This window comes from Rattus norvegicus, chromosome 2, assembly GCF_036323735.1.
Source record: "Rattus norvegicus strain BN/NHsdMcwi chromosome 2, GRCr8, whole genome shotgun sequence".
In the NCBI taxonomy this organism is placed as follows: Eukaryota; Metazoa; Chordata; class Mammalia; order Rodentia; family Muridae; genus Rattus; species Rattus norvegicus.
Window position 1 is genome coordinate 16,268,918 of NC_086020.1, and position 22,605 is coordinate 16,291,522.

Below are 22,605 nucleotides of genomic sequence, written 5' to 3' on the forward strand. Positions count from 1 at the left end.
AATTTCCCCTTCTGTTTCTGAGTTGACCGATCACAACGTTAAGAGATGAGCTCCATGGTGAGACTGGCAGACCATGCTCAACAGAGACTGGGATACAGAGAGAAGAGTAAGGTTGGTCATGGATAACAACAAACTCTGACTCCCAGGAGTCATCCATGCAGTGTCAGAAGCTGGATAACAGCAAGCAAAGAGGAGATATCAAGTTTTCTGACAAATGAGGCGGCGGCAGCAGAGGCCCTTGTAAGCTTCGTCAAAACACCTCATTTTCTAAACTTTATTGTTTCATTTTAATTTTTCACAGACAGAATTATGTGACATTTCCTAGTCTGATGCAATGTTCTTCCCTCTGTCATGCAAGTAGTTAAGGGTTAGCCCGTGTTCTACCCAGACCGTTTTGAATAAACCAGGCACACAGTTGCTTAACATATGGAAACAGCATCCTTCTTGAGGCCAAGAGCCTCAGAAAAGGAATAACATGTTAAAACGTTGTACCGTATTAGTATGTGTAGTACTGAACCGTAATTCGATCACCTGAGGGTGATAACTGAATAAGCTAGTTAGTGACTAGGGAGGAAATAAGTTGACTTCTATGTAACTTTTAGCTTTTCTTTATCTACTTCGTTCTAAGGGAGCTTAAAGTAAAGAACTCATTTTTATCTCATACTGAACTATCTGTCTTAGCTTTTGATATTTCTTTAGGCCACATTGCTTCCCCTTATATTATACTTTTATTTAGTGTAAACAAGAATCTATGCAAGTTGTTCTGCTTACCAGAGATGGGGGGGAGGGAAGGTAGGGAGGGAGGGAGGGAGAGAGAGGCTATGACAGAATAGTAAACACCTTACAAAAATAATCAGTGACCAATGAATAATATACAGCAAATGATGTAATTTTATGGAAAGCAAGTACATACAGATGGGCAAATTCAAAACTATTCTAATAATTAAAGGGAAGCTTTGTTTTCTGCTCAACATCAGCTCTATGTAAATCAATCTTTGGAACTGAAGATTTGCCAAATCTTAGTTTTTTGAAAAAATATAAGCAATAAGAGATAATAGTATTTATCTTCTCTAACATTACAATCTACACAGGTTTAAAAACATACTCATTGTCATTGACTAGTGCATTATACATTGACAATGTATAATGTGGGGTTGGAGGTTGTGTTTATTGTCCTGATTTAAAGCAAGTAGACCTGATGCAATGACCATGAGTCTTTAGAGAAGCCATTTAGTTTTTTCTTTTCAAGTGCTACAAACTTCAATTTCTTTGTTCTAATTCAGCTCATAGCTGCTTTTGTGGGTCCATTGTCCTTGGGATTTACTCTGAATTCTATCTCTCTAGATATTAAAGAGCTATGAAGCATATTATATGAAATGCTATGAAGTTAAGAGTAATTAATAATGATTATATCATGCATCAATTAATAAATCCATTGCAATTACTTATAACAGCAAATTAAAAAGTGACTTTACACTAATGGATCTGTGAGGGCTCAAGGGAAGACTATAGTTTTGGAGAATAGGTGTGTGGGTAGTACTTAATGATACTATATGAGTGTCTTGGCCAGTAATATGTTTTCAGGTGTCTTCTGAAAAGACAAGTTGTTTTTTTTTCCCACATTTTCAAGTTAAAATTTTTGGTGTTGACAAGTATCCCATATCCTAGCTCATTTAGAAGCCATTCACTGACTCTGTTTATTAAGCTGATTTTTTTTGAAAAAATAAACAAAGCAAACAAACAAATTAGAGCCTGAGTCACACCAGACAAATCTGGTGTTTGTGCTGCAATCACACAGTGGTTTATAGCTCTTTAGCTTTCCAATAAAATCATGTTTTTAATCAAAAAAAGCGGGGGAGAAGAAAGACAGAAAGCCAAGCAGGGGAAAAGTGAAAAGCAAAAGGAGAGGAGCTGATTTTGTCTTTCTGTTGGGGAAACTCCATTTTGGGGGGGAAAAGGAACACGTGCAGAGGAGGACATAGTCCTAGGTGTGCAGAAAGCTTCAAATGCAAGTGTTCACTGAATCTCAGCACTAGGGTACCCATGACCATTCTCAACAGCACTCTTTCCCACTGCAGATCTTATGCTCGGTACTCTAGGGTGTGAGAGGACCACCTCTGGCCAAAATGAGGAGAGGGCACTCAAAAAATTAATAAGTAGTTCGATCTAAATAGTCTTCAGGATGTTTCTGTTAATTGAGTATAAATATGACTGTAAAATCAGAGCAATACATTGAAATCGCAATGTGTCAAAGCAGAAAACATTTGTCTTCCAGGTAACACCAAACACATCAGTATCCTCCTCACTGGATGTTAGTTCTCCTTTACTGACATATGAATTAAAGCGATTGTCTTCCCCCACGTATCTTGACTGGAACTCACAGTTTCTCCCCACCTTAAGATGAGGACTGATCTAACTCAAGCTCTGTATCCAAAACCTTAATTATAAGTAAACAGGGAATTATCTGTAATACAATTAGAAAAAACAAACGGTGACCTGGAGTCATCTCTGTCCTTCACACTGAGCCATGAAAGGACTTTGGTATGGGACTCAGGTAGTCATGTTCTATTCCAGAAGAGACTCAAAAGCTAATGCGGAGTTTAATGTCGATTCCAACACAATTTTGTTGAAACAATTAAAACGGGTTTATTTACAAGACATATATCTGAGGCAAACATGTGCAGAGAATATGTTATTTTTCTATAAGCACTCCACAGGGAAACTTCCACTCTGTCGGTCTGGGTCTGTCTGTCTGTCTGACTGAGTGACTGAGTGTTTTACTTATATTCCCTCGGAAGGAAATGAAAAGAAAAATCTTTGGATGTGTGTCTTAGTTTGCATTGTGTTACTGTGACAAAAACTGACATTTTTGTATCGCAGGAAATTCGAACTAATCTATAGTAACAGAAAGTAGGCCAGGCAGAGGGTGTTGGCCAAAAGGTCTAAGATAAGCTTCTAGCACAATGTAATCTGGGGAGAGAAGGGGTTAGCTCATCTCACAGGTTACAGCCTGTTGTTGAGGGAAGCCATGCTGAGAACCCAAGGTAGGAGCTTGAGGCAGAAACTGAAACAGAGACCATAGCCGAGTGATGCTTACTGACCTCTTCTCTCACTCACATTCATCTATCCTTTTTATGTAGCCCAGACCCATTTGTGTAGGGATGTTACTGCCCACAGTGGATTCCTGTATGAACGAGCCATCAGGAAAATGCCCACAGACATGTCTACGGACAATCAGATGGAAGGAGTTCTTCAACTTGTGCCGTGCTGACCACCAGGATTAGCCATTGCATGATCTTACAACAAACACGATTATGAAAGACTTTGTGGAATGATCCTGTTTTCTCAAGATGAAAGTATCTTTTAACTTTTCTTTGCCTCACATGATTGCTTAGCAGTGTTTAAGACACTGGTTTTGCTGGCTGAACTAAGTCACACGTTTTGGAGCATTTCAAGCGAATCAAAATATACCTTATTCTTTACATTTAGAAATATACTGATTTTAATCAAAAAAATAGGAAAATGTTTTAAATTAAACCCGTAGCCATAAACATCAGCAAGTGAATGTAAAAGATACTTGGAATCTCCAAATTCTTCAAAACTGTAAAAGGTCCCAGTGTCCCAAGTAACACCAATACCCATTGTGATTGGTTTTGCTAATGGTTCCCATGTGTTCTGACTACTTGATGCATTTATTCTGTCTATGAAGCTTTCATTTTTTATAACACATTTGTTGAGATAAATATACATATCTGCTCATATTTAACTGCATAATTTAAATTTTTACATGTGTACACACCTGTGAATCTATCACCAGTAAGATAAACATGTATTACCCACAATTCCCTTGTCCTAGAGCTTTCTGCCAACACGCTCTGCCTGGTCTACTTTTGGTTGCTATAGATTAGTTTGAATTTCCTGAAAATACAAAAATGGGTTGTGCTCACCCCATCCCCGCCTTTTATTCCTGGTCTGTTATTTTTCCTACAGTTATGAAAACTCAGTCAATACAATTGTGCTGAGTCTTCCATGTCGCCTGAAGCAATAGCATATTCTTTTGTATGGCTAAGTCATACGCCGTTGTTAGAATGTGCTGCAAATCGCTTATTGTCCTGTTGATGAACTATTGCTAAGTTTTAGGGCTACAGGAGCTATGCAAGTTTGGGCTTTGCATGGATATATGCAAATAATATATATATATATTATTATGCATTTTGCCATTTTTTTTAAAGTTAGCAGTTCATCAACTATAACTCTTTCAAAGGTATACTTCTATCACACAAAATGTTATAGAACTTTAGAAATAAAAACAAATTGCATTTTTCTCTTAATTTATGTATTTCCATATAGTAAAACAATTGATCACCTCAATTACTAATCACAAACTATTTGGGGGCCCTTGTGGTCAAATCGTGAAAAATGTCTGACCTGAATTCCTTCTGTATTTCTTCTGGATTTTATCATTTTTACCTTTATTGATCTTTTGGTTCTGTTTGTTTGAGGGATCTATTAAACATAGACATTTAAAAGTTAAAAAAAATATAGACTTATATTTATAACTATACTAAGAGGAAAAGATATATTTACATAGGAGGAAAAATATTTAATTTCTTTTCTTATTTTGAGTTATTTTTAAAAATTAGGACTGACTCTTTTTAATTGGAAAAATATACTGGTGTTCTTTTTTTTTTTTAATTTAAAAATATAGGACCAAGACGGGACAGACTTTCAGTTTTACAATAGGAAAATGGCCTTATTTCGCACGTATGCCATTATTAATGCTCAACTTCATTGCCATTTTTCATTTGGAACTCGCACTGGGGATACCACGTGAGAAAGAAATAGAGGATGTGACCAGATTATTATAATTCACAAGACTAATTATGACTTTGAGTTTTCCTGAATAAGCTAATTTTTTCTGTACTCTGGGATCAGTAAGCAGGGAGTAGTCTCACAAGGGCTTTCCTGAGTTTACCACTGCATATATTTATAAATAAATTTGGTGACACTAAATAACATTTCAATTCTCTGTTTTCTTTAGGATTTGCTTCTAAAAGTATTCTAAGATTGATGAGGTACAAGAAAGGCCAATGTGGGGGCAAATATTAGCAGAGTGCAATATGTATGTATGAAAGATATGTATGTATGAAACGTCATAGTGAAGTCCATTACTCTATATGTTACTGAAACAATTAATTTAAAAATCCAGTACCACAGGTATGTTTTAACTAAATAATAATAAAAGGCATACACCAATCATGCATTATGGAACTAAATACATTTGTTTTAAAGAAGCTGTTCATTTTTATTGGCGTCACTGGAGAACAAGACTAAAGAGCATCATGGGAAAGCAAGGACCATAGAGAACTTAAAAGAACAACAGGCAGTCAGGAATAGAAGGGCGAGCCTGGTGGTAGCAGAAAGGACCTAACAGGGGTTCTTTTGCTTGTTTGCTTGTTGTTTTGTGAAGAGCCTTATGAGTGACATAAAGTATCACAACTTGAAGTTTGTTTGAGATGTTGGTCTGAAGGACCCAACAAACGCAGGTTCCCAAGGCTCCTGTGATAATGCTGTTAATAAACCCTCCAGGAATCCCTTCCATTTGGTCACTCACTGCATATCCACTCAAGAGGGGTTTTCTTCCTGCATTAAGTAATTTCCACTTTGGATGACTTTGTTTTGTTTGTTTTTGTTTTTGTTTTGTTCACCTCCAGTTTTATGCTTGTATTTTGGTCCAAGATAAAAATGCGGAAGTGATAAATATATATGCCTTTTGCAAAAGGCCTGTGTGCCCCACCCAATACAGTGATAAATTATGTGAGCTCAAAACTGCTTTTCACTCCCTCTAATGCAAACACTGCCCACTCTAGTAAAGATAAACAAAAGAAATAATCAGCTGATTATAGAAAAGATTATGAAGTTTTGTGACCAAAAAAACAAAAACAAAAGCAAAACAACAACCAGAAAAAAAAAAAAACATTTTTAACAGGGAGGAGAAATTCTACTGAGCAAGCAATGTGAGAAGCTTAATGTGCTCTGGAAAACAAGTCACCCTATAAAACTTCCTGACACAGCTATGTCACCATGACAAGAGATACATTCTCTTTTATATAGCAGTGCATTGTGTACTAGATGTAATACATTAGGATTGTGTACAGGACACGTATAATTACTACTATTTTCTGTTGAGTTTTCTGTCTTAAGTCCCCATTTTCTCTATTACCAATTTATCTAGTGTTTTAGCAAGAATGTGCTTTATGGTCACTTAGTGCTTTCCAGGTAGCCCTTGGTTATGATTAAATAGACATATAAGCTCACTAGCAGCTCTTATGTGTCTATTGCTACAATAAATATTACTGGGTATTCTGTATGACCTAACCGTAGAGAGTGTTTAATACTGAGAGTTAACAGGACTTTACTTGTAAGGTACGATACTTTCCTGTGTTATCCCTGAAATGTGCACACCTCTATAGAAGACATCTTCTCCACACATCCAGTGCTCACTTTGCTCTTATGCATGTCTGGCTTCCACTGAAGCCAAAAAGATCTTGTTCCTTTACGTGTATGACTGTTCTTGGCCTTTAAACTGCACCAACATGAATGAATCCAGAGCAGAAACAGCTAGTACAGCTACATTTAGGTATATGTCAGGCATTTCCATGTAACATTGTGCAACTACATTTAAGAACCTGGGGGTTAGGACACAAAGTGACAAATTTGAGCAAGAGTTGAATGAAGCTATCTGCAGCTGTCTGCCTGTGCCAACACAAGGAGGTTTGCCCACTGAATGTAGGCTCTAATGCTAGGTTTCCCGGAAGTCTTCATGTTCAACATATTATATATATATAGGCTTCTGTGCCAGCCTAGAAGCCTGTAAGCCTCAGAACTCCCATCCCAATCCTTTCAACAACTTCTTGTGGTTCCTTCCTGCCCACAGGTGAGTTCTAGCTCTATGTCACCACAAAACAAAAGAACAATAACACTGTCTTTGGGGCATTTCCTATGGCTTGTTTCAATTAAAATGTAACTTTTCCCAGTTTGGCGATTTGAATTACTAAATCTGAAGCTGTCTTAGTAATTTAAGTCTCAAAAAGAATTGTTCCAGTTAGAAATGTTTATCATACCAGGGTCACTGTAAATAAATGGCAAGTACAGCTGTGTTGAATATTTCTCTATGTACATGTTTATATGTTCTTATAAAGTATAGAAACCCCAGCGCACATACCAAGTGTTATATATTTATGAAATTGTAGTTATCATTTATATATTTGGGATACTTTTCAATTGTAAATCTATTTATCTCTTTTTTTTTAGAATTACTATCTGAGTAATGCACATTAGTATCTGAGATGTGCACTGTAAATACACATCTAGGTGTGATATATTGCACTTTTGTTAATAATAAATTATTGTATCTATAGTCTAAATATTTTAGTAGACAAGTATTTTTCTCCCAATAATTTCACTGCTTTGGTATAACTCACTATAGTTCATCTCTCCTAGTGCTTTTGATTGATAGAACTATCGTTAAATCTTTTGCTATATAGAAAGTTAGATTTTTTTTTACTTTTGCTTTTGTTTGTTTGCTGGCTTTGCTTTTAGAAACAAGAGTCACTGTAGAGCTCACACCAATCTGGAAGTCTCTGAACAGTCAGCATTAGCTCTAAGCTCATAGTCATCGGGCCTCAGCTCACTGGATGCTGGGACTGCAAGTACAAACTACCACACCTAGCATTGTTCCATTTTTTTTAAAAGAACAGATGTTTCTTTTTAGAAACAGTATTTTTTGCTAATTTGAAACACATATTTTATCTTAAGGTAAAGATGCATTATTCTTTTAGCATTAATTAGGCACAATTCTTAAGTAGTACATTTGTGCATTTTGGGAGTTGAGATTTTATTAGTGTTGTTAAGTACTTAGATTCTTAAATATTCATTTAATCATTTGTAATATTTCAGAGTTGAATGGTTTAAAAGTTCTTCTAAAACAATTGCCAGCTTTGTTTTATAAAACCTGTTTCAAAAATTAGTCTACTACAGTGAAAGGAGTGCTTTTAACGGAGAGAAGAGAAGAGGAAAAAGAGAACTCAGGGAGAAAAGCATCCAGTGAATTGATGAGATTCATTAAATTAAATATGGACTCACAGAACTCAGATGCACAGATGTATACAATGCATTCCTACTGACATTGAAAATGTGTTTCAAAAATCTCCAAATAAAAGTCCTATATCCATGAAGACATCTTTCACTTTTAAAAATAAAAGGTTATCCACATAATAGAATTTTATGACTTTTCCACTAACCAGTCCATATTTCAAAGTTTTTGACAGGAAAGCATGACAAATTTTAATCTGTAAATGCCCTAACGGAAATTATATCTCATTTTCTCACTTTCAGGAATGTTTACATACTTAAGCTACTAGTTAACATTTTCTATAAATATAGCCTTTTCTTTGTTTTAAATTCATACCAGTCATTTAAGGTTAGCCCTGTAAATTTATAGCTCCATGCTCCTCTTCTCAGAGTCACTAAGTTGCTTAAACTTAGCAGATAAAATATTAGTAAAACCAAATCCCAATATGAGACAGAGAAAAGGAACTGATTCTTAGATTTTGAAAATAAATCACTTTTAAAAAGCCACCTCAAATTCATGTCTCAGAAAGACACAAGGTAAGCCTTGAGCCCTACTTGGGAGATTAGCATCTGTAGATAACAGTATACAATCTAAGGCTGGACGACAGCTAAAGTGAAGAGTTTAGATCAGATCAGGCATGTGCTACGATTTGCATAGAAGCCAATTTAACCTAAAAAAAAATAGTGTTTAGGTATGAATTCCAAGTTGTTTATGATGACTCTGACACAAAGTCTATTAAAGTTGGTAGTTTCTCCTCCAGCCCTTCGTATGCATATAAGCCTTTTGTTCCTGCCTCTGCAAGAAGTATGTTTTATTGCTTCCCCAGAAATTCAGTCGTAGCTCAATTTATTTTAACGAATGATTATTTTTTTAGTTTGTTAAAAAATGGTTCAAAGACAATTTACATTACAGAGAAAATGAAGGAAAATTGAGAGAATCCTCTCATTTTCTTTTGTAGCTTGCTATTGATGAAAAACAAGAGAAAAAAATGTAATTGGTAGCACAAAACTTACAGGAAGTTTCAAGCATCATAAACAGAAGCATATTCTTAGTTGTAAATAGTTCAATTTTATTTCTAAAACACACACACACACACACACACACATATATATATATATACATATATATATATATATATATATATATATATATATATATATATATATATAATTTTGTTGCCACCCACCCCAATTGGGCTTCCATTTCAATCCTTCAGCCCTATCAGAGAAAACAAGCAATTGTCAGAACAGGAACCCCAGCTGAGGGCTGGGGGCTGCGATCACTCGCCCCTCTCTTGCACAATTCCATGCCAGTAGCTATTGGAAAGGGAAAGAAAGAGAAGTCTGCCACTGTGGCCTGTGGAAGGAAGGGGGCAGAGGGGCACCACTTCAGTCTCTAGGCTCTCGTTCCTTCTCTGCATCGTCAGAGAAAAGAGATGCTCTTCATTCACAAAAGAAAACAAGAAAATCTCTATAATTATTTTTGGCTCAGCTCCATTGAAATCCATTCTCCTGGAAGTGTTTCTGTTTTAGATTAAAACAATGCTTACGAGCATTCACTCTCTGCTCTTGCTAATTTCTCTCTCAGTATTTCTACACAAACCCCCATTCCTCACCGCCAAACACCATCCATTTTCCTCTGGTATTCTTCAGTTTTCAATGGTTTTGGCGCTCTCTCTCTCTCTCTCTCTCTCTCTCTCTCTCTCTTTCTCTCTCTGCCTTTCTTAATGTTTTTTCCATCTATCATCTAAATGAAGTTTGAGTGAAAAGCTGCAAACACCAAGCCTCCCAGTGCCTATTGAAGGTCTCCATGTTTATTGTCAACTGTACAATCTGTCACCACTTGCAATCTTGAAATTTCCCCCATCTGATGTCACCGTGTACTTCAGAATAGTTGATTTGTGATGTGTTGTTTTGAGCCAAAACTAAACAACAACAACAATAACAACAACAACAAAATATCCAAACCCCACTACCACCACCAAAAACCAGAAATCAGATCACTCCTCTCCTTTTGTGTCTTATTAATAAAATTAGAATTTATTTTGCGCTCTCTCTCTCTCTCTCTCTCTCTCTCTCTCTGTCTCTCATCAACATCTAATTCACAAAAGATAAACTCTTTTTTGCCCATAGTAGATGACAGTTATTAACTTCTTGCAAAAAAAATACTTGAAAATCACTATTTTTAAATCTAAATCCCATGACTTAGTTGTAAGGGTTAAACATATTTTTGTATCATTAACTTTAATTTTGTTTCTCCTCTTCAGAGAAAAACTTCTACCACTTTTGTTTCTGTTAAGCGGAATCAATTTCAGCACATGTAATTCTGCATCTGTACTTAACTAAAGTTACCTTTGTTATGAATCGTCCTCTTGTCTCTCATCTCTCCTCAAACAGTGAGTTCTTTGGGTTCCCCATATGGGGCAACGATTTTACTTAAAATGACTTAAATTTTGTGCAATTTCAATTTCTCAAGCTTTTCAATTCTTGGTAACTGTAGGCAAAATTTGCTAATAAATCTTATAATAAAAGGGGTGATCTCATACCTAATTTCACTAGCATTAATGAGTTCTGCTGTTTCTCACTCTCTAATTGCAATAATTAATTTGTGTTCATTTCAAATTCTCAGCACCATCACCCATGAAGTTTGCACCCTGTTTAGGGGCGCATCCCTACTCCTGTGAACAATGGCTGGTTTGTGTGGGAAGCCTTATCCCCTCTGCATTAGCTTGGCAAACGAAACAGAATCCTGACAGTTGCCCAGAAGTGAGATTTTCTATCTGCCCAACAACAGGACAGCAGCGTGGAACTGTATATTAAGAAGAGTTTGGGAATCTATTTATGAGACTCCATATGATCCCTGATTGCTGGGCTCCACTTGATTTACCAAATAAAGTGGGGGTAACCTTCTATACACACGCACTCGCACACACACACACACACACACACACACACACACACTGCAGTTAATTACACTGTAAACATTTAATACACATTCTTTTTCTCCTTTGCCCTTTTCAAAAGGAAAGGTGGTAATTTATATGTACTCTGGCTCATTCCACTCATTGTTTTATTTCTTATTGTTCTGGCTTTCTTTCCTTTCAGTGGAAAAGAGGCGGACATGTTTGGGAAGACAAAAATGTTTACCTAGTTAATATTTTCATATAAAGAAACAGTCTAGGCGCCTTCTACATTGTTGCATGGCCTTTGTTACGCCACTAATGTGGAAGCTGCATTTTAATTACAAATACTGTAAAGGGAATGCAATAGGAACACATAGCCCTTGAGTGTTAGCCAAATGACAGCAGGTTTAATAGCACGAATGGCTAGGCTTGGGATCCATATGTACGTTCAACTCACACATTGAGGCAACGCAATAAAGCAGGGAGAAAGCAGCTGATACACAAAAGGGACCGTCTAGACAGTGCCCCATCAGTCTGGCTAAATTTGGTGCTGGCATTCCCAATGGGATTGTAATATAATTGTTCTGGTGTCTGCGTTCATTCCCCTTGTCAAACACCATTCCAAAAACACATCCTTCTCCCCCCCCCCAATCCTTCGTCTTCCACAAATATGAAACCCAAACTATGCAATGCTGGAGAGGACATTAGATGTCCCAGGCCCAGGAAAACATTACAATTCAGCAGAATTACACTGTTTAATTTCTTTTTTTAAAACTATCCCTCTTTCAGATAACTCATATGCAATTAATTTCACTGAATTTTAATAATTTAAAATTACAGAAAAATTTAAATGCAAATACAAACAACCTTAAAATATTGAGCATCATAGATGAAAGCAAACAGGCCTTCTATTCCTTTGTACTCATTAACCTCTGTTACAAAATTTAACAGAAGTCAGAGCTGTGGAAGTATAGAGAAGGACATGGATCATAAATTCTAATGAGGAAAAGGCTAATGAAAGCTGGGTTAAGCAAAAGCACTGAAAAATATCAATTGTGTGGTTTTTTTTTTCCTTTCTTGAGTTTAAAGCCACTGTATGTTCTTTCTCTCTAAACAGCTCATGAAAGTTACATTTCTGTGAACTTGTGAATGAATGATTTTATGTCTTTGGAATTTTAGAAGAGAAATCAGCAATTCCTATCTACTTGTTTGTAATAGCTAACAATTTATATTTTAAAATATTCTAGTTTAAGACATCAAGAAGAAAATGAAAATCATTACTTAAAGAATAAAATAAAATGCACAGCATTAAGATGAACAATGCATAGATTATTGATTAAAATGTTTATAATGTAAAAACTTCTATAGCACTGAAATTAAAACTGTCAGACCCCCCAACCCCCAGGAAAATACAGAGTTGGAGATTGTTCATAATCTAACTGTGTCCAATTATGTTGTTATCTATGGACACTGTTAAGATGTTTACATCAGTTAAGAAGCTCATTTTTATAGTCATTTTTTAATACCCAGAAAAAGGAGCTTGGGAAAGAAGCTTGGCTGTCAAGTGGGTCTGCGCACCTGAGAGTGGGTCTGATGTGTTTTTCTGTTTGGGCACTTGACTAATCTTTCCCTGGTGCAATAAAGAGAATTGTCTCCCTGCTTTCTAGCACTTTGGTGATAGCAGATTAGGATCCCAAGTGAGTGAAGCAAGTCTAACTGCATCAGGAACCACACTAATCTAGAAAGATACCAAAGAAAATACTTTGGGATCTAGATGCTGGCTGAACTTCAGGAGGCCAAGAGGCAAAACACACCTACCATAGCCTGACACAGGCAAGAAGACCTCAAGGCACAAGGCGTCAGCACACACAAAGACAACCCCAAAGAAAACTACAGTTACAGCATCAGGGTACCCAAATACAGTTTAGAAATGGCCTAAAATTCTCATGTGGGAACGGAAGGTTAACTATATGATTAAGAGATATATTGTTCTGTTTTTAATCAAAAAAGAAAGAAAGAAAGAAAGAAAGAAAGAAAGAAAGAAAGACTTCATATTTTTTTCCCTCTCATATATAAAATTCTCATTCTGAATTTACACACGGGCACTAGAAGTATGGTAATTAACAGAGTCAACAATACAATATTTTAACAGAACCTCCACCTGCAGCTGGTTCTTTGCTTGTAATTGTTTTATTATTCACTTTATTTCTTGAGCATGCACTGGTGGGAAGCAAAGAAAGGCATACTGTAGGCCTCTCTCAGATGAAACGCTGTAGCGAAATCTGAGTTTTATACTTGGTTTTCAAACTATTGAATAATATCCTATGAGACCTCTTAGGTCTTAACTGGATTAAAATGAATATATTTGTGCTCCTGCTCTTCAGCTAACTAATGTGCATGTGAATTGACGCTGCAAGGGAGCTACACTGAGAGTAGATGCAGGGGACAGGCCGAGTATAGCTGTGCAAAGGAGTGGGCAGGCTGCCTCTGCCTCAGACAAAATGAAAATGAGCAGGCCTTGGGGTCTGGTGCATTTTGTCAGGGCCAGGAGAGCAGCTGAGCTGAGGGATGAAGGGGGAGGGGCAAGGGAGGTGGAGAACAGGGTGTGTGTGTGTGTGTGTGTGTGTGTGTGTGTGTGTGTGTGTGTGTGTTCGCTCTAAGGTTTTAGTTATGACTGAGCATGAGGTTTTTGTTTAGTTGTCTCCCAGCATAAACAGCCCTGAGTTTCAGGTTCAGGGTGGAGTGCACCCACAGGGAATGTCAACCCAGTTCTCTTTCTGGCCTTTCCATGTGGTTGCTACTCAGAATGCCGCCGTGGCTGGGAAGAAGGAGTGGGATGGGGGGGGGGGGGGTGAAGTAAGAGCCGGGGGTCTGTCTGCAGCTGCCCCTCTCACACTCGAATAAAAGAACTTTTTTTTTCAGGGGTAGGGAAGCTGTGAATACCTTTCCCAATAAGAGATGAGGCATATTGAAAACTATATTAAATTACCCTGATTAACAATTTAGCCACGAACAGGGGAGCTTTGGGAGATCTCTATAGGCAGGACTGGGGGCTATTCATGCCAGCAGCTAAGAGGTCGAAAGGTTTCTGAAGTTCACAGGCTCAGAGCCTTTGTTATGCTAACAGACAATCTCAAATCAGCTGCCTAGTGGAGTGTGAAATCTAAATGATTTCTTGAGAACTTCCAGTAAGTTGTCACTCTTGCTCTCCAAATGCCAGGACAGGCTGCTAATTTCTAGCAGGCCCTTTTGCAACATCGCTAGCCCTAAATGAATGCCTTTGTAGTTCAAATAATCTTTTCAAGGGAGCTGTCCTATCATCATAGTCCAAATGCATCTTGGTTTTGACTATTAAATGAAAATCAGAGCTCAGCCGTGCTTGACTTTTCCAAGCAGCCGATGTTTGGGAAGGGTGGAGGCAGCTCTCATGCACAAGAAGTTAGCACCCACTGCAGGAGGGCCAGGGCATGAATAACAGCCAAGCCATGGCCACCCCAACTCCAACCCCCACCCTTAGCCCTACCAGGAAAAAAGCTCCTGGAGAGATTTACAGGGCGCTCCCCTCAGGCTGGACTACCTTCGTCTTTCAACCATACCAACCCTTCTCTGATTTATGAACCCTCTGTCCGACAGGACAGCCAGCTGACCTGTTAGCATCTCACTGGTCACTTTGAAGCAGCAACTTTAGGGATGAATATATTCATTCTTCAGGGCAAATGAGGCCAAGAGGAAGGGGACAAGGTGTATGTCCAGGATGCCCTTAGTATCAGAAGCCTGTGCATTTTTTTCTCTTTTTCCCATAAGGGCAAAAGCACGGCTTATGATCTTAGGTGGAATCTGTGAGCATGTCCAGAGAACTGTCTTAGCTCTTCATGTCTGAATCCCAAAGCTTTGAAAAATAGGAAAAACACCACCAGTCCAAACCTCAAATAAGTTCTGAGAGCAACAAGGAGAATGTACTAGAGGAAGAATGGACCAAATCTAGCAACCTAGTGGGAAAGGGTATGGCCAATTTATAAAAGTAAACCATGAAGGAGAGAGAGGACAAAGCAAAGTCTGTAACACCGGTCTCCATCAGTCTGCACAGAGAAGTAACAGCAGCAACCCGGCCCTTAACATTTTGGGAGAGTATTTCTGACTCCATACCCTCGACTTTTTTGTTGAAACACTAAAAGGTCGTAACATCTCTGCATTCTCTGAATAGAGCAAGCCTGATTTCTGAGGCAACAGAAACAGAATGGGGGAAACAAACAAATGAGTCATATCTCTCAATGTATTCTCACAGTAAGTTGGTGAACAAGTGAGCAATACACTGAAGACACTCTCGGACTCTTAGAGAGCTATCCATGCAGAAGAGCTGAAGGCCTAGGTGCTGCTCCTCATCCTCACCCAACTACAGTTTCTAACTACTGTTGCTATAGCAACTAATGTAAACAAACACTTTCTTCTTCCTGAGGTAACCAGGACTTTAGGACCATACGCTAAAACATAAATTACAGAACAATATGAAAAAGTTCTATATCTTCCACCAGCTTAAAAAGTATAAAGCGATGCATCCAAATGTTATTTTATACAAACAACCAGCATACAAGCATCAATTTGAAAAGAACCCTGGGATTTAATTCAGAGACTTCGGTCAAGATAGTAAAGGGACTTTTAGATTATTGTTGTTGTTCACATCCTTATTTCAATTTTAAAAATCTGCAAGTAACATTGTTTGGGAGAACTAGTCCAGATCACTAACATTAAAGAGGAAAAATTCACAATCTCCTCAGTCAAATGTCAGAATTTGATAATAACGTCACTGCTCTGCTCATCCGCTTCTCAGAGGGACACAGAGCAAACTTGCCCTAATTTCTGATAGTAAAGTGATCAGCTCTGGATATCTGAATATACAAAAGACAGGCAGTATCAATCAACAAACATTCAGTGAATGTGAAACAATTGCTTAAACTCAAATATTATCCCCTTCGTATTAAAAAAGCAAGCCTAAATGAGTATTAAACTGTAGGGTGTCTACCTGCGTCTGACACATGCTGGACATTCAAAAGACAAATGCTCACCCTATGCTTTCCAAATTCTTATTTCACCAAATGCACGTGCCCCCTCTCCTTAACACATCAAAACAGGGGAGGAAGCGCTTTTGTGTTCAAACTGCAGAGAAAAGATTTGAGAACTGAGTGCCAGGAATGCCAGATCCACTTTAGGGAGTTACTTTCTTTCTCCCCCTGCAGTCGTTTCTCTGTCTGCTGCATCTGCAGACCTTTAAACTCTGGCCACTTGGAGAAAAAGCAAGCAATGGTTGAAATGAGAAGTTGGGACGAATTGCATCAAACATGTGTTTTACTGGAAAATGGGCAGGAAGAAAGCAGTGTGGGGCCACAGAGCCCCAGCAGCCCTCCATACACATGAGAAAGAAACAGGGAATTTACAAGCTGTCCTTTCCTTTGTGCTTAACTAAATACTATGATCTGAGAGCAATAGAATTCGTGTTTTTAGAAAAGTTTCAAAGTTGCCATGTCACTGTGGTGAGGGTATCTGAACGTGTGTGTTTATGTGCATGTAGGTGAGAGTTATATTTGGGGAGAAGAGGCAGACAGGGGAGGAGGCAGTGCAGACAACTTCACTGGCATATTAATCCTTTACAAAGCAGCAAATGAATGGTGCAAATAGACATTTGTTTTCCTGAACAGGTTCTGTGCAGGTCTCTTACAAGCTGTGGCATAAGCTTCATTTATATGTATATTTATTTAGAATGCTAGAGAATAATAGGTATAATTTGTCTATAGCATAGTTATTATTTAAAACCCAAAGACGTTACGACTTTTTTCCTACTCCAAACACAAACACAAAGCTGTTTTGGATATGCCTCTTGCTTTACTTTGAGGGCCAATTAAATAATAAAGATAAAATTCCAACTACTGAGCCTTAGCAGAAGAAGGGGTCTGAAAAGCAGGCTGGCTCCAAGATGGCTGCCTCTCCCTTCTTTGCCTTCTCACTGCCTGTTTCCCACATGGACATTAATGTAATAGTTTGTTTGGGAACCACACTGTAGATCATTAGCAAATGAAGCAGCCTGGCTGAAGCACCAACGTCTGCCTGCAGAATCTTCGCAGGGCCATGGAGGTATAGAGAGATTAAAATGCAAGCATTCAAATGCACTAGATTCGTGCACAGTGACTGGACTCACACACATGTACACTTGAAATTGTGAAAAAGACACACAGTTGCAAAATAAATCAAAGGCCCAGCGCTTCTGTAATTTCCAGGAAGGAAGGTAAATGACAGTCTGGTTACCTTTTCCCAAAGGTTAGCAAAGGCACCATTCATAGCCCCTTTGCTTTTTGGGTTTTTTTTTTTTTTTTTTTTGGATATATTTTACTGATGACTCTCTCGTTAAGCAGACCTCTGAAGTCTGTGGAGACAAGATTTCCATAAATTATCTCTCTACTCATCTCACGCTGGTACAAAATGCAAAGCTAATTTTTTTGTTTTTCCTTTCTTTTTTTTTTCTTTTTGAAGAGAAAATGGGAAGCTGTGCAGCTTCTTGACAAATATGCCAAAGGATTATGATCACTAGGAATTACTACCACTAATTATAATAAATATGTATTTTCATTGTAAAATCCCATCCATAAAGCCAAATTTAAAATAATGTAGGGAATAAATAAAAATATAATTGGTGTTTCTAGTACATTCCTAGCAGTGCACTGGGCACAGAGTAATGTCACTGGTTGGTTTAGTTCCTATAGGAAATATATTTAAACACACGCACACACACACACACACACACACACACACACACACACACACACCCTTTATCTAAAAGCCATCAGGGGACAAGCACTCAGTACAACTTAACAAGCAGGGACTGATAAGATAACATTTATATGAGGTCAGAAGTCAAATGCCAGTCAAAGGCTTTTAACCTCTTGGGTCATAAACAGGAATAGTTAAACGTGAGAGGTGGTTATTTATCGGATTTTAAGGGTACCTGATCATTGCCAGAAAATCACCAATGATGAAACTAATTGGGATTTATAGAAAAAGAACTTTGTAGCTATTCGAAGAAAATTAACCTATAAACCCATGATTCTTCAATTGGCAGGAAGAAAACAAACAAAAAGAGCCCTTGTTTCAGAAGAAATATCAACCCTCTGATTTAAACAGATTTAATAACAAAAACATGCTGCTTTGAACAATTTATAACTAATATTCAGACTTACTAAAATATAGCAAAAGATATATTTTCCCCAAATTGTATATTAATATTCTTAAACAAATAGTCAAAAATTCCACAATTCCTTTTCTCTTTTTGTTCTTGCTCTTTTGTAAACCTCCAGACCAAATAAATCAGAATTTAATGCCAGACTCACAATGCTCCTGTCCCCAGAATGCTATGTTTTACAAATTTAAGATTATAAATATTCTAATAGCAACGATTTTAAAATATCAGAAAATTGAAAATTGAAACTGCTTAATTAAATTTTTATCTCAATCTAGCCAGACAAGCACATGTTTTCTTTTATTTCCTGCAGGAATATTTTTCTTTGTTTTGATCTCTCTCTCTCTCTCTCTCTCTCTCTCTCTCTCTCTCTCTCTCTCTCTCCCCCTCTCTAGGTTTACATTCCAAACTCCCAAGCAGTTCCTAGTCTCTGAGTCTATGATTCTTTATATTTTCAAAGCACACCGCCCCTATTTTCTTTTGCAATCGAAAAAAAAAGCCGATCTAGATATTTCTTTCTAGAGAGAGATAGAAGGACTGTTGTTAGGCCTGCCAAGGCCCACTGTTTCTTTAAACAGAGTCCACAATACACTAGGCGAACGTCGTGGATTTAAAATGCTTTTAAATATTTATCACCAGTATTTTATCATCATATTCAAATGACACCTGGAGTGCACTCACCTTTATTGACAATGTCTGTTCTGAAAGTCCATTTGCTTCCTTAAAGCCCCCAAGCAGAACAAGGACTACCCGTTTTCATTCAGTTAATGTTTAGTAAAAAACCAAGCAACCTTAATCAGCATGCTGATTGCATCGTCAACTAACAAATAATTTACTACTCCGAGCATTGCATTCCATTAAAAGCTCATTAAATTTTCTGTTCTCCAATGGGAGGTTTAGCTTTTGAACTGCATTGCTCTTGCTCTGAATGATCATTTATTGAATTTTTATAAAATATGGGGGTTTTCCCCCCACTAAAGTATAGGTGAGCCTTTCAATACCTAAAGACTGTCAACACAGGGAAACACAACCCAGGGCTTGATAATGTTTGCTTTGATTTACACAATCTTTTTAATAAAAACCCTGCACAATTGATTGTACTTTTAGGACTGAAATACCTGTCTCTATCTATGCTCTATATCTATAAGGAACCCAAACATAGCCTCAAAAACTACTGATCTCTAATATAAAATTTCAAATCCTTTTTTCAAAGTTTACCATCTTCTTTCTCATACATTATGGCTATCGTTGTATTTATGCTATCCACATATATAATTGCTGCCTACTGATTCAAAGGTGGGGGGGGCAATAACACTACAAAGCTATTAAATGACAAACTTTGGCAGGGTGACCAGTTACCTAAAGAAATGTACATTTGCTGGGGTTTGCACATTTCCTACAGATCCCCAGTCCTCTGAATTGTTTTTATGTCCAGACTCATCAAGAAAAGGGTACATTTATTATTTTTAATTTAGGGAAGTGCAGAAAAATATTAGACCACAAATTAACATGCATCTTCGGATTGCTAATTGTGCTCATTGCAAATTTGGGTCATTTTGCATGAGTGAGCCTAATGTGGGGCTTAGATTGCCGTGCAGCTCAGTGGATTCCTGATTCCCCTCGCTAATCCTGAACTCAGTGATTGTGTCAGGTGCAGTTCTGCGTGCTCTAGCAGCTGGCTCATCCTCATCAATGCAAATAAGGCAACTCCTACAATCAGAGCCTCGTGAGTGTGAGGCCTGATTGCTGAGGGCAGGCGAAAGCACTACACAGACTCTCACTTTCAAATCACGCTAAGTGACAAGAGGACTGCAGTGTCCCTCTGGTTCAAAATCAACCTTTGGAAAACAAGACAAGAAGCTGCAGACGAGAGCACAGCCCGCGTTGGGGAAGTAAACTTGTTTAGGGGCTTTATTTAGATACAGATATAACGTAAAGTGCATTTCAACAAATAATTGTTTAGCTCCCATTCTGAGCAGGCTTTGTTTTCAGAACTGCAGGGGTACACAAAGGTAAGAGACACACAGGCCCTGTCGCCAAGAAACCCTATGGTTTGATTGCAGAAAATTGTAATGATTCAGATAATAGCAGAACTATTATTAAGGAACAGTCACTAAAATTTTAAATGAAAACCAAAAAACATACTGTCGATTCAACTATTTATAGAGGAAATTATGGGAAAAAAAGTTAAGCGTGAGATTTTTTGAAGCTTCCGGTTCAAATCCCAGCCTAGCTACTTACTTGATCAACTTTCTTCACCTTTCTAAACTGCAGCATCACTAGCTCTCACACCTAATGCCCAGGGATGGTAGAGAGTGAAATGGTATACTAAGTAGTGTTACCACCTGCTTGGCACCTAGTAAGCTCTCTCTAATGTCAGCCGTGATTGTGATTATCTCCTCCTTAGCACACAAAGGGAGGAGCAGTACGGAAATGACAATGTGCCACTGTTTGAAAGACATTTATGGGATCTTGCTCCAAATTCCTATGTTGCACGTAGCACTTACCCTGTGGAGGGGAAAAATACTGTGAAAGCTAAAACGTCCTGCGTCTCTCTCAGTGGTCTGGTCAGTCCTGGCAACATAAAGAAGAGAACAAGAAATCTCTGTGTTTTCCCCTTTTTTTCTTCTCTAAACAAGTGTGCAGACTTCCCCGCATTTCAGCCCCACCCTCTTTATTTTCCGACCTGATCTATAAAGGGGGATTAAGAGCAGCACGCTGCTTTGGCACAGGGCGTATTCTGGGTGAGGACCTGGCGTGGAGTTTAATGAACAGAATTTTCTAGGATTGTGAGTGCATATTTCTAGACGCATGCTGGGCTCCAGCACGGGCTCTTGAGACAGATGAGTGGGCGTTTGATCAGACTTACGTGCTGCTCCAGAACACAGAAAGAGGTTAGAGAGGGAAAAGTCTCCCTTTTTCCTCATCCAGAGTTTGGACTCTGTAGATTCGATTGTAGATGACTTCTCCTGGTCCCCCATACTGAACTGCAACACAGAGATATCAGCACTGTGGGGATAAATGGTAGTTCTGGGTAGCAACAGATCCGCTTTCTCTATGTAGAGAGGGTGTCTGGTAGAGGTGTGCCTGGGTGGCGTCTCTCCCCTTTGAGAGTATGATGGAGTTAGTTAGCCTTCCTGAGGGAGATCGGGCCTACACAGCATCATAGACACCATATCCCCCCTGGAGTTCCTGAACAATAAAACTGCTTCCTCTGCCAAACACAAAGAATGGCCTGTGGTTGGATATTAGCAAACAGTGAAGCACAAAAACAAGACAGGAAAAGAGAGAAGCATGGAGGAAAGGAGGAAAACTGTGTTAAGAGAAAAGCATAGAAAAAGATCTCTTTTCTCCTGTAGTTTGCCACAGGACAGCCATCCAGTCCTACTGGATTTTTGCCATTGCCAGGCAAGCGATAAGGAGAAGGGGTTTTGATGTAATGCCAAGCAGGTCAGTGATGAGGCGTGAGGTCTTTCGGAAATAGCAGAGGTTTTAAGACCTTGGCATGGGGAGAGCCTGGGCAAGACGGGAAGGAGTTTGATCTTTTGCCTTTCTGCTCAGGACCTCTCCTTCTCTTCCTAATAGGATTAACAGATATTTTCCTAAGTAGAAATCAAAATGTGTCAAATCATCTGAGACAGTCAATTTGCTCACAATGCCCACATTCCACAGTACACAGGCAGCACTATTCAAAACCCACTTCATTTCAAGAGACACAAAGCAGCTGAGAGGTAAACATTTATCTTCGTAATCTTACCCTCCTTTCAGACTGTTGAATTTTTCTCAGTGATGTTCCCCTCCTCTTTCACTGCCCCCCCAACAATCTCCACCCCAACCCATCTTCAAAACATCTAGTACAAAAAGACATGACTTCCTGGGAGGACTTGTGTCTCTGTGATCCTGATGATGCAATGCCTGTTCTTCAACCTTGGGAACTTCTCAGATGCACTCACATATCCTCCCTCAAGGCCCAGTGCTCCTTACTTTGCATCATTCACAAATTCTTCTGGCACATCTGCAAAGGTCATGACCTCGTTCCCCTCCCACCACCTCATCCCAGTTATCAGGACCCATTTCCCCACCACACCCTGCACTCTTCTGTTCTGGTTATCACTGCTCTTATTATCTGCTCTGCAAGTCAGACCTTATCTAGCCTCTTTCGGAAAGATTTTAAGTTGCTTTCCTTTGTGCTACCTTAACACCTGTCCTGTACAAACCAGTGTCTCCTGGGAACAATAAATGAAAGCACTTGGGAGTAGAGTTTCAGCTTCATGTGGCTGGGGTTCCTGAAAAAAAATTATGCGTGTTTTTAATCCCTTCCCCCCTTTCTTTCTTTTCACTGAG

At 38.4% G+C, this 22,605-nt stretch overlaps 1 long non-coding RNA gene across 3 annotated transcripts in view; it reads right to left on the reverse strand.

Moving 5' to 3' along the window:
* Positions 1 to 19,157, reverse strand: part of LOC108349917 (uncharacterized) — a 40,622-nt gene extending 21,465 nt beyond the window's left edge. For all 3 annotated transcript variants that reach the window (XR_005500478.2, XR_005500477.2, XR_005500475.2), the window contains exon 1: positions 18,943 to 19,157. This is a non-coding gene — a long non-coding RNA (uncharacterized LOC108349917). The remainder of the gene's footprint in view (positions 1 to 18,942) is intronic.
* Between the last annotated feature and the right edge of the window lie 3,448 nt (positions 19,158 to 22,605).